This window comes from Peromyscus californicus, unplaced genomic scaffold, assembly GCF_007827085.1.
Source record: "Peromyscus californicus insignis strain IS unplaced genomic scaffold, ASM782708v3 Scaffold_13__1_contigs__length_99412109, whole genome shotgun sequence".
Taxonomy (NCBI): domain Eukaryota; kingdom Metazoa; phylum Chordata; class Mammalia; order Rodentia; family Cricetidae; genus Peromyscus; species Peromyscus californicus.
In genome coordinates, this window is record NW_026294424.1 from 23,410,184 (window position 1) to 23,425,172 (window position 14,989).

A 14,989-nucleotide genomic window follows, 5' to 3' on the forward strand; every position below is an offset into this window, starting at 1 on the left:
TATCTGTAATTAAAGTAAAGTTATTCTTAACAATTTATGTTAGTTGCCCTTATAAGCTTAGAACTTAGGGTTTTTTTTTTTGTTTGTTTTTTGTTTTTTGTTGTTTTTTGTTTTTCGAGACAGGGTTTCTCTGTGTAGCTTTGTGCCTTTCCTGGGACTCACTTGGTAGTCCAGGCTGGCCTCGAACTCACAGAGATCCGCCTGTCTCTGCCTCCCGAGTGCTGGGATTAAAGGCGTGTGCCACCACCGCCCGGCCTAGAACTTAGGTTTTTATGCCCATCAGTTTAGCCTTAATAATATTAAGTTTGTACTGAAGTTATTTTAATATAGAAACAGGAACTCTTATTCAAAAATATAATATATGAGGAGAGTAACAAATTAATAAATCCTTTAAGGAGTATCAAGAAATGAGATAAGCATAGTAAAACAAAGGAGGATTTTTTTTTTTTGTAGCAGCTGCACCCAGTCTGTATCAAGCCAGATAGCCACCGGAAATGGCAAGGCGAGGAGAAGGGTGGAGACGACTCACAGGCAGAAGTGAGCTGAGATGCAGATAGCAGATAGTTAGGTTCAGAGGGAAGAAGGCAGATGTTTAGGATTCCAACCCCCAAACGTCTTCGGGGGTCTGATGAATCCATACAGGTCGTAGCAGGGCGTCCCCTAAGCAGGACCTGTTTTTTTTTAAATGGGTTAATCGAAGTTCTTGTACTTGGCCAAGATTTTTGTAAATTACCAAGAACTTAAAAGTCAACCCAAAAAGAGGAAAAAGAGAGAAAAAGACACTTTTTTAGGAGAGCTGGGAGTTGCCATTAGTTTTTAAACCGGGCTCTGGCTGTGGTGTTTGCATTGTTATTTAAATGATGGCTGCTGGAGTGAGCTCCTAGTTAGCAATTTAGAAGTTTAGGCTCAAGTTGATCCTTAGATCCATTTAGTTTGAGCACAAAAAAACTTGTTTGTAGCAGGACACTGCTGCTATGGAGAACATAGTGAACTTCATTAGCTCTAGTTTACACTCTCAGGAGGTCTGGTAGTGTGATAACATTGTGTTACCTCCTTGTAAGACCCTGAATGAAGTAATGGCAGGTTTCTCCCTAAAAGGGAGGGGTTAGAATCTCTGCCGCTTATCATAGTCTGATGGTAAATGAATTTCATAAGGTTGGCAGCTTTGAAGGGTCTCCTAAATCTTTTTTTTTTTTTTTTTACTTTTTTTTACAAAAAACCTTTAGGATATCATTAACATCAATCGTCCCTTCTTGGGGAAACCAGGAACAACAGTCCTCTAAGTGACTAAAGAATTTGTTGAGGTCTTTTTTTTTTTAACGAACCCTTATCCCTCGTGTCTTGAGGGTCTCTTTAAAGCCCTTAAGGAAAAGGTAATGGGAAGAACTTCCCCATCCCATGGTTAAGCCTAAATTTAGACTAACCTCGTCCTTCCCGCTCTCCTCCGGATCGTCAAGAAAGGGTGTCGAGTCGGGCGGTCTCAACGGACGACCACCAAAAATCTCCACCAGACATCTGGGCTTTCCTGGAGAAGGACATTCAACTCCCAACGAGGCGAGGGTTGAGCCACCACGTTGGGCGCCAGTTGCCCCGGCCAGCGGGGTGTCAACGGGGGCGACCCACCTGTGGGAGAGAATGAGAGGGATGGGAGACATGAGAGAAGACAGCAAGACAGTGTGTTCTGATCAAGCTGCAAATTTTATTCTCCTCAGCAGGGCTTATATAGCATGGGAGGGGGAGGGAAGGAGGGAAGGGGTGCACGTGCCATACGTGCAGGTGAAGGGGGACGTGCAGGTGAAGGGCTACGTGCAGGTGAAGGGCTACGTGCAAGTCGTGCAAGTCGTGAGGCTGCTAGGTGGTAAGGTCACTGGTCAGGGCCCATTGATCTGTTGCTATGTTACCTGACCTGTCTGACCTGTTCTTTATCTTTGGGGGCATCTGGTTTAGGGTAGGGGCTTGTTCTCTGGCCTAGCTAATACTTTTCCATGGTCCATGTTTGGTCTCTGACAATTTAGTCTTTTCCAGACAGGGTTTCTCTGTGGAGCTTTGCGCCTTTCCTAGAACTCACTTGGTAGCCCAGGCTGGCCTCGAACTCACAGAGATCCACCTGGCTCTGCCTCCCGAGTGCTGGGATTAAAGGCATGTGCCACCACCACCTGGCTAAAGTCATATGTTTTAATTGGGGTAAACAAGCTTACCTAAAAAGGGACTGTAAACAGGGCATTCCTAGAAACAATGTTTTTTTCAAGGAACAATGGCAACAGAACGCTGCTCCCTTCTGGATTATGCTGAAGGTGTGGCAAAGACAAACACTGGATTAAGAATATAGATCAACAAGGGACAGACAAGGCAATCTTTTGACTTTGCCATCAAGAAACTCCCTGAGGGGCCGCTTGCAGGCCCCCACGACAAATTCAGTTTATCATGGAAGAAACACCTTCTCTGAGCAATTAAAGAACCCAATGCCTATTGTAAAAAACCATACCACTCTGGATGATAGAACAGCTATAGAAGAGAGAACAAAAAATTTAGGAGAAACCATAAATCAAAATTGATAAAGATTAGATTTGGAATCTCCCCAAAGTTAGGGTTGGGAAAGGATTTTGTTTTTTGTCTTTCAGGAGAATGAAGGCTAAGGAATCTGAAGAACACTGGATAAATGAGACATCTGCAGAAAAAGGACAAATCACCCAGAAAAAAATGTCCCAAGAAAAAGATTGTCTACCATGAACCATGACCACACCTAAGAGTGACCTTTGAAGTCTCCAAAAAGATTATGGAACCCCACAAGGACAATTGCATCAGGATGATGATAATGCCACTAAGCTGACAAACATCACCCAAAGATCAGCTTTGGTCTACAAACTGCTCAGGACAATTTCAAGATGGCTAGCTGAGATGGTCCAGCCTCACAGACTACTGGAGCAAGGACTTGAGACAAGCCCTGCACTTTCCCATTATGCAGAGACTAGACAACAAATGATACAGCTACTTCTCCCAGGACTTGACAATTAATCCAAAAATTTTCTTTTCAGGATCCCCTAAAGATGCCTTCACCCTCAGACAGCAGGAAGTAATTGTAAGAACATGATGCCCACATTCCCAAGAGGTGAAATGGGTGGTTTTTGGTCTTTCAATGGGTTATAGATAATTGTCATTGTTTAGGATGGTTGGTTATAGGTTGTTAATTGTTAATGGTCAGGGAAAAAGCTAAACAAAAGAGATTAGATTCAGGGTTCTTGTTTGAAGAAAAGAAAAAGAAAAAGAGATATAGATAAGAAGTAGATTATTGAATTTACTCTGATAAAAAAGGGGCTGGAGAGATGTCTCAGAGGATAAGAGCACTGACTGCTCTTCCAGAGGTCCTGAGTTCAATTCCCAGCAACCACATGGTGACTCACAACCATCTGTAATGAGATCTGGTGTCCTCTTCTGGCCTGCAGTCATACATGCTGTATACATAATAAATAAATAAATATTTTTAAAAAATATTTTACATTGGATTGGATTTTTGCATATTGTATACAAATTATGTATATTGATACAAATTTGAGATTGATTTTGTTAGAAAATACTGTATATATATTTCTAATCTTGTTCTAGGTATTGTACCTATACAGCTCATTTAACAATGTAATGCAAATTGCTAGTCCTGGAAAGTTATTATTACCAACTAATTAGGATATAAGAAATGCTAGTTAATAGTCATTACAATCAAACCTGTAGTCCTATTAGGTATGTTTTCAAGGTTTAAAAGAAATATATTTTAGATACACAGGTCATCTTCAAACACTTCAGAGATCTACAGAATATGGCATTTAAGATGTTTTAATAACATAGATGCTTTTTTTTTTTCATGACAATGAGACATGTCTGCTCCTGGCAGCACCAATATACTTCAGAGAAGATGATGGACATTGAAGAAACTCCACATGGAGTTTACTTTCTTTGTGGCAAGTTAGCCACTGGGCAAGAAAATGCCCTTGCCTTGACAGCTGACAGTATGCTGTCCAAATGGACAAGCAGGACACAGAAGAAAGGACTGCTGATCCTTGTCAAGACAAGGTAGGAAGGCCCTTTAGAAAATCCTGCTTCAAAGATGAGTCTGTCAGATATGCTAGGCCTGTAGGCTGAAGATGGATGCCCCAACATTGCAGAGGAACCTTGCGTGACTGTCCAGGCAGTCAGCTGTTTCTGTCATTTCTCACATTTTTTGGAAGTCGCTTGTTTGTACTTCCTTTTTACTCAGTCAATGTTTTTTCCTTCTCGGGTCTCTGAGGGAGTTGAAGATTAGAAAATTATAGTTATAGTTTTCCTTGTTAACAAATTCAGGAAAGAAACTCACCGAAGAGGTGCAAAGTTTATAAGATTGAAAGACATCAAAAGATAGTTTTGGCTGGTAATACAAGTTAGGACAGAAAGTGAATTAGGTACATTTGGGACTCACAAAAATAGGATAAATAATGGAGTATTTTCTCTGAATTTGTCAAATGCAAATGGACTGGACATGGTTAATGTAATTCTTGATTGTATATATTGTATATACTAATTGTACATAGTTTTTCTTGTATTAGTTATAACTTCTTTATTATTTTAGACAAAAAAGGGGAAATGTGGTGATATATTGTGTAACCTAATAAACTTGCCTGTGGATCAGAGGACAGAGCCTGCCACTAGATTAGACATAGAGATCAGACAGTGGTGGCACATACCCTTAATCCTATCACTCAGGAGGCAGAGATCTGTCTGAATCTCTGTGAGTTCAAGGCCACACAGGAAACAGAGCCAGGCAGTGGTGGCACACACCTTTAATCCCAGTACTGGGAAGCACACACACCTTTAATCCCAGGAAGTGATGTCTGGGCAGAGAAAAGTATGTAAGGCGTGAGGAAACAGGAACTCACTCTCTTTAGGCTGAGGATTTCATAGAAGAAAGAACTAGTGGCTGGCTGCTCTGCTTCTCTGATCCTTCAGCTTTCAGCCTGATATCTGGCTCTGGGTTTTTTATTAAAAGACCATCTAAGATTTGAACAACAGAAACATTGGATATTTGAAGCCAAGGGCTGGAGCTACATCTCCAGTGAGAGAACGCTTGCTGGCAGGGGTGAAGCCTTGTGCTCCATTCCCAGCAGATCTCCATCCAACATCAAACCCAGCATGCAGCACACTCCATAACACGAGAAATCAGAAGCTCAAGGTCCTTTTCAGCCATAGAGCTGAGTTCAAGATCAGCCTGGGCTACATTAGGCAGGCTGTCCCAAACACACACACACACACACACACACACACACACACACACACACACGCACACACGCACACACGCACACATGTGCACACGAGGGGGGAGCAGAAAGAGCTGACAAAACTGATTTTTAAAGTGAAAGAGTCAAAGTCTAAGAATCTTTTAAAATAAAAGCTTTGAAACATTGAAACTCTTACCAGGCTGGCCACAAATTCTCAGCCTGGCCCATCCTCCCGAGTGCTGGGCTTACAGACATCCACACCCAGCTAAGATCAATACTTTAATGTCAAAGCTACCCTCATAAGTGTGAACAAATATGTCCACCCATGCTATTTCCCCCAGTTCCTCCTCCCTCAGCACCTGGCTTTGTGTCTGTGAATTTGAATATTCCAGATATCTCGTGTAAGTGGACTCCTTTTGTGTCTCGCTTACTTAACATCTTATGGATTCATCCACATTGTACCATGTATCAGAATTTCATTTTTAAGTTTGAATAGTCATTTCATTTTACGTACATACCATGTATTATCTGAGCTTCCATCAATGTACGTTGGGTTGTGTCCAAGTTAGTTTTTTGTCAAATTGACACAAGCTATGTTGGAGAACCCTGCATTTAAGGTTGCAGTTCACCGTGTCTAGATAGCTCTCTGAGCTCGGTGCAATATGGAGGACTCCCTTTCTCTGCCTGGCCATATTTGGAGAGTCTCTAGGCTCCAATGCCTGACCTCATTTGGAGGACGACTCTGCACAGAGCTCCGTGCAAACGCTGTGTGACTCAACCCTGTTTCCCCCTTCCTCTCACACACTCTAGTGTTTGTATTGGTGCATCATTAACATTTGTCTGTCCTCAATTAAGTCCACGTATGCAAACTCGGTGTAGTTTCTCCCTTGTCCATTTGTCCTCCCCTCCACTGTGACTCAAGCTGTGTAAATTAGCCCCATTGCTCCCATAAACTGAGCCGTGTCACAGGAGGTGACTCCAGAAAGTTCTTTGCATGCTCACAGCCATCCACACCCTGTTGACTGCTTCCGCTCCCTTTGTCCTCAGGGGCTGGTGACCAACGATCCACACGAAAAGGGAGACTCCACAAAGCTAATGTTATGTGGAAAGAAGAGCCTCAGTTGAGAAAATTACTCTGGATCACCTGTAGGCAAGCCTGTGGGGTATTTTCTTTATTAATTGTTGACTTGGGAGGGTCCAGACCACTGGGGTGGTACCAACCATGGGCAGGTGGTCCTGGGGTAGATAAGAAAGCTCGCTGAACAAGCCATGGGAAGCAAGCCAGTAAGCAGTATTCATTCACGGCCTCTGCTTCATGCCGACTTCTCTTCACGGTGGGCCACAAGCAAACAGCACTGACTGTTGGGTCTTGCTGTAACTCTTGGTCCCTCTGCGTTAGCTCCCTAAATTCTAGGATTCCAGGGGTGTGCCATCACGCTTGACCCCAGCTTTCAGGTTTTGCTGTTGTTTTGTTTTGTTTTGTTTGATTGACTGGTTTTGGTACATACCCAGAAGCTGAACTGCTACGCCACATGGTCTTTTTAAAGACCTTTTTTTTTCTAATGTATGTTTGTGCCTGGTGTCCCCAAAGAGGGCATCAGATACCCTGGAACTGGAATTATGGATGATTGTCAGCCACCATGTGGGTGCTGAGAACTGAACCCCGGTCCTCTGCAAGAACACCCAGTGCTCTTACCTGCTGAGCCACCTCTCCAGCCCCACTGTGTGTTGGAGTTCTGTTGTTTCTTAAGATAGGGCTCTGGAAACTGAACTTCTGGAAAAGCAACCAGTGCTCTTACCTGCTGAGCAGGCTCTCCAGCCCCACCCCACCCCACCCCCAGTGTGGTATTTTTGAAAAACAGTCTTGATGTTCCCATGTTCCCATGACTGGACCATTTCATTTTCCCGCCACCAAGGCACGAGTGATCTAGTTGATCCACATCTCATAGCGCTCTCCTCTTTTAAAAATGAACTTTTCTTTGTGAGTTTGAGGCCAGCCTGGGCTACAGAGCGAGATCCAGGAAAGGCGCAAAGCTACACAGAGAAACCCTGTCTCGAAAAAGCAAAAAAAAAAAAAGAACTTTTGTTTGTTGAGAAGGGTCTTGCTGTGTAGCTTATGAAGAACAAACTATAAAAGAGAAGATTATGTGGGTGGGGTGGTTGTGAGCTGAGCTTGCTTTTCTTTTTTTTTTAGGTGAGAGCGTCCTGTTTCAAATCAATATGAAAATGTCCAAACATAAAGAAAAATTAAAATAAGTATGCTGACGATAACCATGTACTATCATTTATTTATGCCACAGATGCCAAGAATACTCACATCGGGCTGGAGAGGTGGCTCAGCCCCTGAAGAATGCTGACTACCCTTGCAATTCCCAGCACCCACGTGGTGCTTCACACCCACCTGCAACTCTCGTCCCCGAGATCTGGCCTCCAAGCATCCTGCGCACACACAGTGCACAGACCTGCTCACACAAAATGATAAAACAATGAAAACATTTTAAGAGCATACTACTATCTGAGGCAATGGTGGTCTCAGTTATAGTGAAAGTAGTTTACTTTTGTTTCTGTTTTGTTGACTAGTTTATGGAGCAAGGTTAAATTTTGTCAAATGGATCAGTTCTCCAGAAGGTTTTTTAATTATTGACTCATTTACTGTACATATGTACAGGCGTTCACATAGAGAGCCGAGAGCAACACGTGGGAGTTGATTCTCTCTCCATCTTGTGAGTCCTGGGGATCAAATTTGAGTCATCAGGTCAATGACAAGCATGTCTGCCTGATGAGCACCCTGCCAGTCCCCTGTTCTGGAAGTGTGATGTATTGTGTTGGCCATTTTCATATGTTGAAATGTCCTAGAATCCAAGAATGAATCCCCCTGGCTTGTAGGGTTATAATCCTTTCAATATGCTGCTGAGTTCCACTTAATTGTTGAGAATGTTCATATTGGGTTTCACAAGAGGCATGGTCTTTAGCTTTCTTATACTGTCTTGTCTAGCCTTGGTAGTGAGGACAGAAAGGACAGCCAATATTTTGGGCTTTGATCTCCAAGGTCCGCCAGGACCCAGGGAACAATGGTATCTCCACAAACAACCTTACTACCCCGATAAGACACCTAGTGCCCAGCCAGAGGGGGCACTGAGCTGCCCAGTGGAACTCTAAGCAGGGGACAACCTGCAGGGAGGGCAGTCTTTGGAGAGGGACCTGGTTCCTATGCTTCCAAGGGAAGCCACATGCTCAGCAAGACCCTGACCTGACCCGGAAGATGGCATAACTGGTAGGAGGGGCACTAAAGGGTAGGGGCGCATACCTTATTGCCAACACAGGAAAGGCAGGGCAGGGAGATCTCTGCAAGGCCAACCTGGTCTACATAGTTCAAGGCCAACCTGGTCTACATAGTGAGTTCTAGGCCTGCTAGGGATACAGTGAGACCCTGTCTCAAAACAAAACAACAACAGGGAGAGAGAGAGAGAGAGAGAGAGAGAGAGAGAGAGAGAGAGAGAGAGAGATACTAAATGAACCAGAGAATCTATCTTAAGTCCTCACAGGTAGCACTTATGGAATCTCAGCTGACTTTTAAAATAAACAAACAAAAGTTATATATGGCCTTGGGGCTAGAGAGATGGCTCAGCAGTTGAAAGCCCTGGCTGCTCTTCCAGAGGACCAGGGTTCAATTCCCAGCACCCATATGGCAGCTCACAACTGTCTTTAACTCCAGGATCTAACACCCTCACACAGACATACATAGAGGCAAAACAACAATAAAGAAAAAGTTACGTATGGCCATCTATGTGGTATTAAATACCTAACAGGAAGATATAACCAAACATGATTCTAAACTTAATTCTACTAGCTTTGGCCAACTTGATAGGGACCATCTATCAAATTCTAGAAAATTACTAATTAGAGTCACTTGTCCAGGATTAAACCCAATTTTCCAGAAAACACTCAAAATGAGAAGCAAGAAAAACCTAACAGAACAATAAAGTAATTGAGTACTTGCATTATTTCCCCAAGAGGGACCCCAAAGATCAGATGCAGATAAGTGAATCTATGGTACCATACCCATAGCCCCCAACTATCAAAATTATTCTCGTGGGACAGGTCACAGCAACATTCTCTAAGATGCCACTTAGTGCACAGGAGAGAGAGCTCAGGGGCTGAGAGCACTGGATTTGATTCCCAGCACCCACATTAGTAGCTCACAGCCATCTAGTTCCAAGGGACCTTGTGTGGCCTCCATGGGCACAAGATATACACACATGGTGCACAGATCTACATGCAGGCAAAATACCCATACACATAAAATTAAATGAGTAAAATAAATTGATTAGATTTGTTTCTTCCAGAATTCAACAAATTGTTGTACAATGGAAACAATGCCCATCATTCCAAGACATTCTAAGGTACGGTGCCCTACACTGGATAGTGCGATTTTAGTTTGTTTTGTCTTTGGTCCTTGCTCATAACTTCAAATGATGCTTACTAAGGGATACCAACCCCTAACCTACTCAGACCTTCTGGATCACCAGAAATCCCTGACTCTGGAAACTAAATGTACCACCTCTCCTTAGCATAAACTCCAGTGAGGGACACTTCCGACATACATTTCTGTCCTACTGGAAATAGCCATAGTGGTGACTGCCCTCTTACCCTATAAATTGAATCTGAAAAACCTTGAATGTGAGTAATGTTATCATAAAAGCAAATGTGAATTAAAATTTTAGGATTAGCTGTGTGGTGGTGGCACATGCCTTTAATCCCACTTAGGAGGCAGAGGCAGGCAGATCTCTGTGAGTTCGAGGCAGCCTGGTCTGTTATACAGAGAAACCTTGTCTTGAAAAAAAAAATGTTAGGGTTAAAACAGATCAAAGAGACTGAAGGGGCAGGGTCCTGCAGCTGATACAGTAGCCTAGCTAACCAGAAAAGATAAAGGAGGAGGCACTAACAATAACAAAGCCTCGGCAGAAAACTCAGTCTTGCTTTAATCAATCTACCTTTTGTCTTCATGCTAATTATAGTTCTAAGTTTTTTTGTTTTTTGTTTTGTTTTGTTTTGTTTTAACAAAGGTGCTAGAGAGATGGCTTAGCAGTTAAGAGCACTTGCTGCTCTTCCAGAGGAACTGGGTTCAGTTCCCAGCACACATATCAGGCAGCTCACAACCTCTATAATGCCAGTGTCAGGGGACCTGATGCCCTCTTCTGGCCTCTGTGGGTACTGCATGCATGTGAAGCACACACTTACATGCAGACAAACACTCGCATATAAAAGACTAGAGTTCAATTCTTGGCACCTATATCAGGCAGCCCACAACCACTTGTAACTCCAACTTTAGGGGATCCAACTCCTCTGGGCTATACACATACACAAAATAGTAAAAACTAAAAAAAAAAAAAATCTTTTAAAATTGGTTATAAAACAACCTAATAGATATTTTTAATGTTCTATAACAAAACATGAACAATTTAAGGGCTGAATACAATATAAATTACATTAGTAAATTGTCATGTGCTTACCAAGAAGGGGGCTCTGGGATTAAGGAAGACCCTCTTCTCCTGGACTCCAGCATGTTTATTTCGAATGTCCTCCAAGACTCTCTGTAAGGCAGGCTGGACCACTAACTCTGTGGCAGAGAGAAAGGAACGTAGCTAGGGGTTATTTGCTAAAGGCCACAGAAATATGAAGTAGGAATTCAGCTGACTACGGCAAAGCTATTTATTACCTGGAAGAGTCAAGAATTTTTCCAGAGGAAGCTGAGGCTTGGTATTATTTAGCTTTTTAATATGTCAGCTGTTTTCTGTTATGAATTTCATGTATACTATCATAGCTTCCACAATTGATTCTTTTCCTAAGAACTTCTAAAGAGTGTGGAGTGATCATTCCTTGGGCATATACAATCAAGGTATTTGGACACAGTCACGGGGGCAAGGCTTCCTGCTTCTGGGCTTTTCAGCATTAGAACCAGATGTCTGCTTTCTGCAATTATCTTCTTTAGCAAGCATCCAAAGCCAGGGCCAGCTTGGGACAAAAACATTTGATCTGAGATACCCAGCTAACATCCAAGGACAAACAGCAGACAGAGTAAGCTTTCCAGACCACCTGCTGGCCTCCTAAATTAAGGTAAATATCCATATGGAGACACCACCTAGGCCAGGCGGACAAGGCAGATGTTAAGTATAAAGCTTTGCTTATTGTGCAAATTAAGCTCAGACCCTACTTTCTTCCTCTGGCCAAGTGGCACCCCCAGAGTTCCCCTCCAACAATTAGCTCAGAACAAAAGGGCTTTTTTCTTACCAGGTGCATTCAAGCTATGATGCAGGTTTCCCAGCCCCAGAGCAGACTTACCCCGATAGAGAAAGTGGAGGGGCAGAGATTTGCTGACTATAGGTGTATGGAGACCAGTCATTGGGAAGAGGAGAGGAAGGAACAAAGATGGAGACTGGAATGAAGACGAAGATGAGAACGAGATGGAAAGAACTTAGAACTATGAGAGGACAGGAGGAGAAGGGCAGAGAGGAGCTAAGTATGAGAACAGAATTGAAGCTGTGTAGACAGAATTTTGTCTTAGAAGAATAAAATGAATGGACTAAAGAGTTTCATGTAAGTAGATTCATTTGATATCCCTCAGATTAGTATCCCTGCTACTTGTAGCATCCTCCCCAGGACTCTGGGAGAAATCTCCTCAGGGCAGGCACCTGAGGGGGTTTCCACAGGTATTGAAAACATCACACCCCTGAGAACAGCTAGAAGGAAAATCATTTCTGTCAGGTATGACTATTGTTTATCTCTTGGTATTAAACTGTCTACATGAGAACAGGAAGTCTCAGCTTTCCATGGTGAGAACTCTGCTCTGCCCAGGACTCCAGCATGATTGATGTTGTAAGTGCCCATTTTGATGATGTCTTATGGTCTATCTACTATTTCTACGTGCTTTGTGCTATTTTTTTTCTTGTAATTTTACTTGCTATGAAATTAATACGCTCACTCATTCAAAGAAGAAAGTGTGACCGTTGTAGTTCATCCTCCATACAGAACACAGGGTACTGTCAGTCTCACAGAATCTACCCTCTCTGATTCTTATGGAATGCTTTGAGGAGGATTAGGTAGAATTCCCAAGTGAAGCCATGTCATTAGACCCTCTTTTGTGGGGAAGTTTTCGGTTGCTGATTTAGTCTTACTGTAGATTTATCCAGATTTTCTGATTCTTCATGATTTAGACACAACAGCTTTTGTGTTCTTGGAATTTTCTTATTTCATCCAAGTTAGCCAATTTTTTAGCATAAAGTTTTATGCTATTCTCTTTTTTTAATCCTATTTTATTGTCTTACATGTATGTATGTGTGTGTGTGTTAATGTGGGTGCAGAAGAGGCAGTGGGATGCCCTGGAGCTGGAGTTATAGGTGAGTGTGAGCTGCCTGATGTAGGTGCTGGAAACCAAACTCCAGTCCTCTGAAAAGAGCAACCAGTGCTCTCAACACTGGGCATCCCTCCAGCCAAGTGCTCCCTTACAGTCCTTCTGTATTTTTGCTGAATTGGCTGTAATATTCTGCACTGAATAAGTTTTGAAGCAGGCATATTTGGCTAGGCTCTGGAGAGACACCTCTGGGTGACCGTAGCCTCACTGAGCCTTGTCTGATGTGTTTAAAATAGGATTCAAAAATCAAATTTGGGTATCTCCCAGTTTTCCAGAACTATATTGACAGTACATACAAATTTACGTCATGGATCTCCACATTACATTCAGTGAAAGGCCTTAAGGGAAGGCTTATCAGCTCCCAGGCATGACGGTACCCTGTCTGCCTCAGCCCTGTCTGTGTTGATGATCCTGGAAACAGGAGCTGCTCGCAGAAGTGAACCTCCCTCTGAACTGCTTTGTAGCTCACACTCACACTCAGGCCTGAACATGGCCCACCCCCTTCACCATGAGGCGTGGTGGTCCACACAGAGTGCCAGTGTCAGGGACACTGTTTGGGGTTTGCATATGTATATACCTTTATGGCCATTAGTAGATCAAAACAAATTATTTCTCTCTCCTCAGAAGCAGCCTTTATGTGTAGAAGACAGGAGCAGATTCCAGGTCTCACAGCCACATGGAACAGGAAGTGTGGTTGGTATAAGCTATGTGCCTTCATGTAGGAGTGTGGACTGGAAGAGTCCTCCAGTCATTGTCCTGACTCTTAGGAGTGGTACCAATGTCCTCAAGTTGTGCAAAATTGGCCTCCACCCCCCTACACACACACATACACACACACACACACACACACACTATCCAAAGATGAAGAGGTGAAAGTCCCTGATTTCTGAAGGAGACACTGCTGCTCTAGTCCAGTCAAAGACCTCTTCCGTGATATGAAGGTGTCCCCTCCAAAATTCACCTTAGACACTGTCCCCTGTGCAGCAGTGCTGGGGTCTTTGGATGGTGTTCAGCAGAGCCCGTGTGGGTTAAACTGTCACAAATAAGGGTTTGTGGAAGAGTCTGTGCTCTGCTACACAGACATGGAGTACACTGCATAGAATGTTCCTTCCTCAGGGAGTACGAGGCAAGGCACCGGGTAGAAGAAAGGTGCCCGGCTCTAACCTGCCTCAAGCTTCTACCTTCCAGAGCTGTAAGGAACTCATCTCTGTCCACAACATACTATCCATGTGTGGTCTGAAGTAATAACACCAAGTGGACCAGTCCCCCAGCCAGACTCACCTCAACCTCTGTAGCTACAGTTGGCTGTATCTGCGACTTCCTTCTTTGCTTTACAACAGGGTGGTTTTTTTGAGACAGGGTTTCTCTGCAGCTTTGGAGCCTGTCCTGGACTAGCTCTGTAGACCAGGCTGGCCTCGAACTCACAGAGATCCACCTGCCTCTGCCTCCCGAGTGCTGGGATTACAGGCGTGCGCCACCACCGCCCGGCTCTACAACAGGGTTTTAATATGTGCTATTTTAAACATAATCCTTGGCCGGGGTGGTGGTGGCGCACGCCTGTAATCCCAGCACTCGGGAGGCAGAGCCAGGCGGATCTCAGTGAGTTCGAGGCCAGCCTGGTCTACAGAGCGAGATCCAGGAAAGTTGCAAAGCTACACAGAGAAACCCTGTCTTGAAAAACCAAAAAAAAAAAAAAAAACCAAAAAACAAAAACAAAAACAAAAAAACCATAATCCCCCCGCCTCAGCCCCCATCACCCCAATTGCTGGATTAGGATTGCAGGCCTGTGCTACCATGACCAGTATTGTTACACTCAAATTGCTTTCATATAGGAAAATCCAGCTCTACCCTTACGGTCCCTACCATGGGCATCACTCACCTCTACCTGGTTGGGTCAGGCTGCGTTCGTCTTCTGACTTAGCATCTTGTTCTATTCCTGCTTCCTTGAGCTGTGGCCTTCACAGTATCTGGCTGTGAGTCTAGGAGGCCAGCACAGTGAGATGGGATAAGTAACATAGGCCATTACATTCTCTTAAGGAGAAAAGTCCTTAAGGATACACAGGATTTTTCCTATAAAAATCCCCTATAGAGAAGGATTTTTATAAGAAAATCTAAAAAAAATCTATAGGGGATTTGTATAAGAAGGTGGGTTGGTTGAACACATCCACAAAAAGAGCAGTCAATGAGGGTTAAGTTGGGAGAAGAAAGCGGGAATCTGGAAAATCCTGGTCTAAAAAAATGGCCAAGACAGCGCCGAGTGAGCGCCACCCCACGCCTCAGAGAACAGCTGTAATGCACAGACCACAGGTTAGTGGCCTTCCTGCCTCCAGATCAT

The 14,989-nt window shown here is 43.6% G+C and overlaps 1 long non-coding RNA gene across 2 annotated transcripts in view; it reads right to left on the reverse strand.

Moving 5' to 3' along the window:
* Nucleotides 1–1,156: 1,156 nt before the first annotated feature.
* Nucleotides 1,157–14,989, reverse strand: part of LOC128108288 (uncharacterized) — a 30,036-nt gene continuing 16,203 nt past the window's right edge. For both annotated transcript variants that reach the window (XR_008217413.1, XR_008217414.1), the window contains 3 exons: nucleotides 14,534–14,633; nucleotides 10,757–10,863; nucleotides 1,157–1,623 (listed from right to left, as the gene is read on the reverse strand). This is a non-coding gene — a long non-coding RNA (uncharacterized LOC128108288). The remainder of the gene's footprint in view (nucleotides 1,624–10,756; nucleotides 10,864–14,533; nucleotides 14,634–14,989) is intronic.